Source organism: Podarcis liolepis, assembly GCF_965112155.1.
Source record: "Podarcis liolepis genome assembly, chromosome: 6".
NCBI lineage: Eukaryota > Metazoa > Chordata > Lepidosauria > Squamata > Lacertidae > Podarcis > Podarcis liolepis.
The window spans coordinates 98,052,668-98,061,832 of record NC_139559.1 but is presented as its reverse complement, the minus strand read 5'-3'; the positions used below and the strand labels follow the sequence as shown (position 1 = coordinate 98,061,832).

The window sequence follows — 9,165 nt, the reverse complement described above, 5'->3', positions numbered from 1 at the left end:
GTGTGTCCACTTCCAATCTTGCCCCTTTCTAAAATGTATTTGTTAGTGTGTATTTTTTAAAGAAATCTATTAAATAATAAAATAAAATAGGATTGAGGGGTTTTCTCAGAACGGCGGAGAGCATGTGTGCTGTGTCCCACTGGTGAAGTGGTTGTGGCACTCGCTGTTCTTTTGGGTAGCAAATGTGGGGGTGGGGGGGACGAAAAATGGAGATTCAAGGAGGGTCTGTTGGGGGGGAGTGAGAAATGTCCCTATTTTCATCTGAGGAATGTTGGAGGGTATGTATACATATATACATGACACCAAACTGGGAGGGGTGGCTAACACCCCAGAGGACAGGATCACACTTCAAAACGACCTTGACAGATTAGAAAACTGGGCCAAAACAAACAAGATGAATTTTAACAGGGAGAAATGTAAAGTATTGCACTTGGGCAAAAAAAATGAGAGGCACAAATACAAGATGGGTGACACCTGGCTTGAGAGCAGTACATGTGAAAAGGATCTAGGAGTCTTGGTTGACCACAAACTTGACATGAGCCAACAGTATGACGCGGCAGCTAAAAAAGCCAATGCAATTCTGGGCCTCATCAATAGGAGTATAGCATCTAGATCCAGGGAAGTAATAGTGCCACTGTATTCTGCTCTGGTCAGACCTAACACCTGGAGTACTGTGTCCAGTTCTGGGCACCACAGTTCAAGAAGGACACTGACAAACTGGAACGTGTCCAGAGGAGGGCAACCAAAATGGTCAAAGGCCTGGAAACGATGCCTTATGAGGAACGGCTAAGGGAGCTGGGCATGTTTAGCCTGGAGAAGAGGAGGTTAAGGGGTGATATGATAGCCATGTTCAAATATATAAAAGGATGTCATATAGAGGAGGGAGAAAGGTTGTTTTCTGCTGCTCCAGAGAAGCGGACACGGAGCAATGGATCCAAAATACAAGAAAGAAGATTCCACCTAAACATTAGGAAGAACTTCCTGACAGTAAGAGCTGTTTGACAGTGGAATTTGCTGCCCAGGAGTGTGGTGGAGTCTCCTACTTTGGAGGTCTTTAAGCAGAGGCTTGACAACCATATGTCAGGAGTGCTCTGATGGTGTTTCCTGCTTGGCAGGGGGTTGGACTCGATGGCCCTTGTGGTCTCTTCCAACTCTATGATTCTATGATTCTATATATCCTAACTGAGTGTGTTTATGCTGGTGTGTTGCGCTGTTCTGCTGCCACTGTGGATTTCTTGCTGCTGCTTTTAGAATTGTAGCTTAGCTACCCTTTGTTATTATATTTTTATTCTGTATGCCCACTTGAGTATGTCTTTATGAAGGAGATAAGTGGACTAGAATATCAAAATAAACATGGATTGGGCTTCAGTAGCTGACAGCAAGTACTACTATCTAGTTTCCAGAGAAGCTCAACAGGTTCATGGTTCAGGATCAGGCCGCCTTCCATCATATTTACAATTTTCTTCCATGCATTTATCTTGGAGGGGGGTTAGAAGAGGAATTAGATAATTCCTCAAGAAACAAGCAGGGAGTGCATATTCTTTGTTTCACCTTCCTGAAGCTAATAGAGAGGCTTCAACATGGATTCTGAGGAGAGGCTCTCTTCAGCCAAGGGCATGAGGCTTTGCCATTCATTTCCCCCCTCACTCACACACAAAAAGAGAGCCAGCTGAGGGAAACTGTCAGAATGATTAAACTGTCTGTGGCCTTTTAAATGTGCTTGTGGGAAGGGTTTTTTTCTGCTTGTTTTTATTATGTATTTAGTGTTGCCATTTTGTATTTTTATGTTGTGAAGCACGCTTTGATTTTTGAATGAATTTGTGGTTTTTAAAAATTTACAGCACAAATGCCTAGACATGTCCATGCACAAGTACTGAAATAAATGGGGCTTACTCCCAGGTATACAATTGCAGTCCTAGTCATTTAGTAATTGTAGAGTCTGGGTTTTTCATGCTATGGATACTAAACTAACACGTCTGTTGGTCTCGGAGGAAAAATATTCCAGGTTCTTTTTCAAATGATGACTCCAAAACAAACACAAATATATTCAAATGTGTTTGATTCACATACATTGCTTATTCTGATTCCAGAAGCTGGAACTTCTTTCTTCAGAGTTTGGGTTATTTTGGCACAGCAAAAGACATTTTGCATCCTTAGGCAAAGAGCAAGATGGTGCTCCTGCCCCCCTTCCACTTACAGCCTCTGACCAGACTGGCAACTGAATCTTATTCTGGTCAAAATAAAAAATTCCTTCCAGTAGCACCTTAAAGACCAACTAAGTTAGTTCTAGGTATGAGCTTTCGTGTGCATGCACACTTCTTCAGATACTGGTATTCTGGCAAGAGAGACAGCATCCTTCCCCATGCCTGAAGGCACCTGCGTGGCTTAGGGAGTGCAAGGCAGGGAGCTGAGAGGGTTCAGACTGGGAGTACATACTGGGAGCAGCTGGTGCCCCCCCCAAACATCCAGTTGCCTGAGGCAGCCGACTCCCTGGGGCAGGACAGCCCTGCTTTGTGCAGATACCCAGAGCTCTCAACGGGGCTTTAAAAAGTACTCTGAAGGGAGAAGAGAGCAAGTGTGGGCTTTAGAAGGGGTGGGGGGGTGGGGAAAGACAGCACAGATGGTGTAAAGAATAAAAAGGATCAAAAATAGACATTTAATCATTTGGTGTCAATAGACTTGAAGTGTGGGGAGTGTTGAAAACAAATGAGAGGGAAAACAGTGTGTTAACTAGAGGACTTGGGCAGGGCTTTAATCTTATCATGGAACCATAGAATTGCAGAGTTGGAAGGTCCCCAAGGATCAGTGGTGTAGCGTGGGGGGTGCCGGGGGTGCCGGCCGCACCGGGCGCAACATCTGGGGGTTAGGGTTAGGGGGCGCAAATCCACGGGTTAGGGGGCGCAAATCCACGGGTTAGGGGGCACAAATTACTTGCCTTGCCCCGGGTGCTGACAACCCACGCTACGCCACTGCCAAGGATCATCTATTCCAACCCCTTTCTTTGATTTAGATAATATTTTTCAGAGGGTAAATGCTTTGAGGCATGATTTACTGAACTTTTTTGGGCAGTTGCTGTAATGAAAATCTGATTATAGAAATAACTGGAAGGTTGTGTGTGTGTGTGTGTGTGTGTGTGTGTGTGTGTGTTTGCATTCATATACAGTGGTACCTTGGGTTAAGAACTTAATTCGTTCTGGAGGTCCGTTCTTAACCTGAAACTCTTCTTAACCTGAAGCACCACTTTAGCTAATGGGGCCTCCTGCTGCCACCGCGCCGCCGGAGCAAGATTTCTGTTCTCATCCTGAAGCAAAGTTCTTAACCCGAGGTAATATTTCTGGGTTAGTGGAGTCTGTAACCTGAAGCATCTGTAACCTGAAGTGTCTGTAACCCGAGGTACCACTCTTCTTCCCTTCATGAAGGGATTAAGGCACACATCTTTTATGATAGTGATATAATTACAGTTCTGCAAATACTGTTATCAGCAGCGCCACAGTAGCTTTCCAGCCCGGCAGGCGAAGGAGTTAGCAAGGACGGGGCAGTGAGGAGATGGGGGGGGGAAGAATCTTATTATGTGAGATATGATATTATAGATCAAGTGACGCAAGTCCTGGTAATTCCTCTTTAAAGTACCCTACACAAGGTAGAAATGAACTGGGAGAAGGGAGACAGGGTAGGCAAAAGTCAGGGGTATATAAGGTAAATTGTGTGAAGAATGACTCAAGGTGGGATTTGAAGGAGAATGTCATCTGGCAGAAGAGGTGGAAATATCCTATCCTGGATGTAAGGAAAATATGAGAAAAACATGGGTAAAGGAGATGGGTATAAATAACAGTAGGAGGTTCATTACTCTATGTTCCTGACTTTAACTTGATGGAATTAATGGAGTCCCTCATCCTTCAGGAGATAGGTAGCTTTTTCACAGGTATTTGTCCTATTGACCCTTCCCAGCATATTTCTCCTTCCATGCTGAGTACATAGTTCCGTTGCCATAGGGAGCCAATGGTCCCTAGCAGAGCAAGGATATTGTTGCTATGAATATAAATTTAGAAAGCCAGGATCTTTTCCCTCTCACAGAGACTTTTGTGACTGAAGAGACATACTCTGAACATAAGACCCATACAAATTGACTAAGTCAATCACCTCCGAAGATCTGCACAGTTAACACCATGTCCCTCATGCTATTTAATAGCCAAGTGAATCAAGTGAGACAAAGTCATTCTGAGATCTGGCTGTTGGGGACATCAGTAAGTTGGTGACCCAACTATTTCTCATTTTCATCTGATCACTGGGAGGCTTTCCTCCCCACCTGCACGCCAGCCAGCACTGTGGTGGGTGTGAGCTGAAATGCTGCCTTTTACCCTTAAAGAGGAGTACATAATCTTAGCATTATGTACAACAGCAGCACTAAGATCAAAGATAAGCTCTCTGCCTGATCTTTCTCTAAAAAGCAGGCATGTCTGATCTTAGTGCTGTGGTTCTTAGCACTCAGACTGGAGATGAGAGATCACTCTGCCTGCTCATTAGAGATCCTAGTGAGGGAATGGAGAGGTCTGGAAATGTTGGTTTTGTGGGTGTATGTGTGTGCATGCACACATGCCTGCATGTCTGGTGTGTGACTGCATGTATGTATGTGAAAGAGCTACAGGGTGCTGTGTGCCTTGTGTCTGCCGCATGCTTTAACAATCATGGAAGTATAGAGGCGCATGCAGAGAATTCTACCTGGCTTCCAAACTGGATATTCCCACTAAGGATGGAGGAATTCAATTCATTTCACATCTAAAGGTGTATCTATCTAGTTCTCACGTCCCAAAACTATATGCAAACTGAAATGCAGTCATTTTTCAAACATCACACTTTTCCTGATTTTGCAGAGCAGGTCTTCAGCAAAGCAATATGTACAAATATGCATATACAGGTGAAACTCGGAAAATTAGAATATCGTAAGTCAACTTAAAAGGTGAAACTAATATATGAGATAGACTCATGACATGCAAAGTGAGATATGTCAAGCCTTTATTTGTTATAATTGTGATGATCATGGCGTACAGCTGATGAAAACCCCAAATTAACAATCTCAGAAAATTAGAATATTAAATGAAATCAGCAAAACAAGGATTGCAAATAGAGCAATATTGGACCTCTGAGAAGTAGAAGGATGCATATGTACTCAGTACTTGGTTTGGGCCCCTTTTGCATCAATTGCTGCCTCAATGCGGCGTGGCATGGATGCTATCAGCCTGTGGCACTGCTGAGGTGTTATGGAAGACCAGGAAGCTTCAATAGCAGCCTTCAGCTCTTCTGCATTGCTCGGTCTCATGTCTCTCATCTTTCTCTTGGCAATGCCCCATAGATTCTCTATGGGGTTAAGGTCTGGCGAGTTTGCTGGCCAATCAAGCACAGAAATCCCATGGGCACAGAACCAGGTTTTGGTACTTTTGGCAGTGGGGGCAGCTGCCAAGGTCCTGTTGGAAAATGAAGTCAGCATCCCCATAAAGCTCGTCTGTGGAAGGAAGCATAACGTGCTCCAAAATCTCCTGGTAGACAGCTGTGTTGACCCTGGACTTAATGAAGCACAGTGGACCAACACCAGCTGATGACATGGCTCCCCAAATCAACACAGACTGTGGAAACTTCACACTGGACTTCAAGCATCTGGCATTGTGTGCCTCCCCATTCTTCCTCCAGACTCTGGGTCCTTGGTTTCCAAATGAGATGCAAAAGCTGCTCTCGTCAGAAAAGAGATTTGAGGAGACCAGAAGTGGAAGATCTCCCATCCCTAAGCCTTGCAGTGTCTGTTCAGATATTACACAGACCTCCTGGGGAAGTGAACAGTGAGGAGCTTTTCCTGGATCAAACCTAAAAGCAGAGCTGCTTTGGTTATGTGACAGCGTTGCCCATCAGGCTCTATTATGGTCCATTTGACTGATGGAAAACAAAAGAGCACGCTCTAGCTGCATGTCTCTGAGACAGATGCTTCCTTCTGCCCTGTCAGCTTATTGTGGTACCCCGGAAGATTTTGCTGAAGATAGAATTACAAACAAAGCTTTAAAGGTGCATGTAAGCCTTTCTAGTAGTTTTAAATGCCTGTAAGCTAGGTGTATTCACACAAAACACTCATTCCACCCCCTCCTGTCTTTTGACTTAAACACTTTGACTTGTATTTAAAAGGTAAGGAACACCTCATTCCCCCACCATGTCATTTCCTTCTGAGAGTGGCCCTGTGAAAGTGGGGGCAGGGAATCACTCTCCAAGTATCTCAAAGTAATTTCACTCTGTGTGTGTGTGGGTGGGTGGGTGTTTACAATACAGTATATGTCTATTTTAAATCACACGAATCCTTTTCCTATGGGACGTCAGGAGAGACACACCTTTCGATCAGGCGCTCTGGCAATTGTCAGCAGGGCCGTCCCGGAGTGCCGGCCAGGAAGGCGCTGCTGACTTGTGCTCGAGTGAATGTCTTGCACCAGAGCTCCAGACCAAAAAACCATTCCAGGATCCAAACAGAAGCCTTCTGTGATCAGGTATGCCCCACTTAAAATGGGTCACTTGGAGGGTATGATTCCAGATCAAGGCCCTACAGCTGCTTTTTCTTAAAAATAAATCTAGACAGTTCAAGCATACTCTAAAAAAAAGTATGAATAACATAACATGTAGTTTGGCCTGAGCTAGATGCCTTTATTCCATTTTTGGGTACATTGGGATTTTATGAAGCGCAGCACCACAAACTTGTATATTAGGAAAAGTTCACTTCATCAAATCCAAAATGATTCCAACCACACTGGCCAACTTATATTCTAAGTATCGGTGACATTGCCTTATCTCTTTTAAAACTCTGAAATTCCTTCTTCATAGTAAGATAATATATCTGGGCCAGTTAGAGCTGAATAAAGTGGAATGCCTTTCATTATACGCCTTTAGGCGCCAGGTCAAAACGTTCCTCTTCAAACAGGCCTTGGGTCCATTAAGAACCCTTTGAAATGTGTTGGGGGGGGTTGCTTTGTTTTTGTTCTAGTTTTTATTATGAGTTTTGTGTTTTTATCTTGTATTTTTATGCTGTGACGTGCCTGAGCTCTTCAGATGAAAGGTGGCATGTAAATTTAATAAATAATAATAAAAACATCACACACCAAAGTGAAATAACCGTTTCGTAAACCTCAAATTAGCATTTAAGCATAAGGACAGGCAGGTAGACTGATAAAAGCCATAAACTGGCTCCCAGCAAGTGACAAACTGAATACACTTACTGAATACACTTACTCCAGTTCATGCTACTTTACTGAGAGCCAGTTTTGGTCCCCAAAATGGAGTCCGGACAGGACAAAATGGCTGCCACCATGTTCAGCAAATTCAGAACCATCACCTCTTGTTCCTTGCTCAGTATAACAGATATACCTGCAGGACTGAAGGAGGTAAGGAGCAAAATTAGAGAGCAGTAAGGGGAAGATTTCTGTTTCATGCTTTAGAGAGAAGTGAACTGTCATATAAGGTGAGTGGAGAGACATGCACACACAAAAAAGGAGAATAAATTGAAGGGGAATTGACAGATGAAAGAGGAAACCGCAGAAGACTGACAGGCCAATTCTGGTTTAATGATTTCAGTCCAGAGAAAAACAGGAAAGAAAATGTGTGAACTGAATACTAAATTCCATCTTCTCTGAGAAGCAAGGGGGGACTTTGCAAAGAGAACAAAGCAGAGCGTGCAGGTTGCCCAGAGAAGAATAGCAGGAAGCCTTCTGTACAGCCAGATGCTTAAGGAAGGCCATCAGTGTCAGGAGTCGACTAACATGGAGGCTGCTCCACCAAAGGAGGACTCTGCCTGAGGCCCTGAGGCCTTTTTAGCTCCCAGACATCCTATCGCAGTCCTTCCCCACCTACATTGCCTGCACTTTTGCGAGGGCATCAGCTGGCCTATCCCCCCACCCCAGAATCCCGGGAACTGTAGTTTGTTAGTGAGTGGTGGAATTCTGGTGCCGTGAGGGGGAAACGACAGCTCCCATTGTTATGGGGGGCTTGCTTTCAATGCATGCTGTGTATGCAGCCTTCTAGAATCTTAGAACTGTAGAGGTGGGGGACCCTGAGGGTCCTCTAGTCCAGCCCCCTGCTGCGGAGGAATAATGAGCCTTATAATGTGGAGCAGGGACTGGAAACAGCAGGAGTGTGGGAAGCTTCACCTCTCTGCGCCCTTTTATCTGCCCCAGAACACAGCCTCTCCACAGGCCACGCTCTGTGCCCACCTTGAGCGCTTTTGCCTGGCAGGCCTGTATTCATGAAGGATGATTGTGCCTCTTGTGTGGAGAGATGTAAGGGCTGGGATCTGGCTTTTGCGCGGCTGGGATGTTGTTGCTGTTTTGCCTCTGGCCACATCTGCCACAGGCATGGAGCTCCCAGAAGGTTCCGCACCCTTGGGGTGAAACAGATCCCCCACGCCTGTTCCAGAGGTTCTGGAGGGAGAAGGGAGGAAGGCAACAGAAGGCTACAGCTTTCAAGGCAGCTTTATGTTTCAATAAGCAGCCACTTACTGTGGCGCTTGTGCTGCTCATGCATGCAAGTTTTTCACAGCATCCACACAATGACGTCCTCTTCAAAATACCACTCCCTCCCCTTTTAATCTGGATTTACCATTTCCACAGGTTTGGGTATGGTGTTGTTGGGTTTGTTTTTTAACCTAATCATGGATTTTCCACGGAAATGGTAAATCCAGATTAAATGGGAAAATAATATAGGCAGCAGTTTGATGAGCATGACGTTGTGTGGATGTTGTACAGAACTTAAATGCACCAGCAGCACTAAGCACATGCACCAGACATACAAAGCACTTCCCCAAAGAATCATGAGAACTATAGTTTACCCCTCACAGAACTATAATTCCCAGCATCTTAACAAACTACAGTTCTCAGGATTCTTGGGGTTTTAAATGTCTTGTGGGTGTGCAGCCAAGATTGCCATATGAAAGTGCCCCAAACATCTGACCTGGGTAACTCAGGGCAGGCAGGATGTATGTATGTGCTTTGTGTTTGTAAAAGGTCTCAAGCTTCCTTGAGAAAACAGTTGTAAGTTACAAATAGTAGGAAAGACTACCACCTGAGGTCTTGGATTGGGGCTGCTAGTCAGGACTGACAGCAAATGGCTAGAGGGATCATTCTGACTATGAGGCAGCTTCTTTAC

At 44.7% G+C, this 9,165-nt stretch overlaps 1 long non-coding RNA gene across 2 annotated transcripts in view; it reads left to right on the top strand.

Annotated features, from left to right (window-relative positions):
• The first annotated feature begins 7,098 nt into the window (after window positions 1–7,098).
• LOC310708667 overlaps window positions 7,099–9,165 on the top strand; it is a 31,413-nt gene continuing 29,346 nt past the window's right edge. For both annotated transcript variants that reach the window (XR_014527139.1, XR_014527140.1), the window contains exon 1: window positions 7,099–7,409. This is a non-coding gene — a long non-coding RNA (uncharacterized lncRNA). The remainder of the gene's footprint in view (window positions 7,410–9,165) is intronic.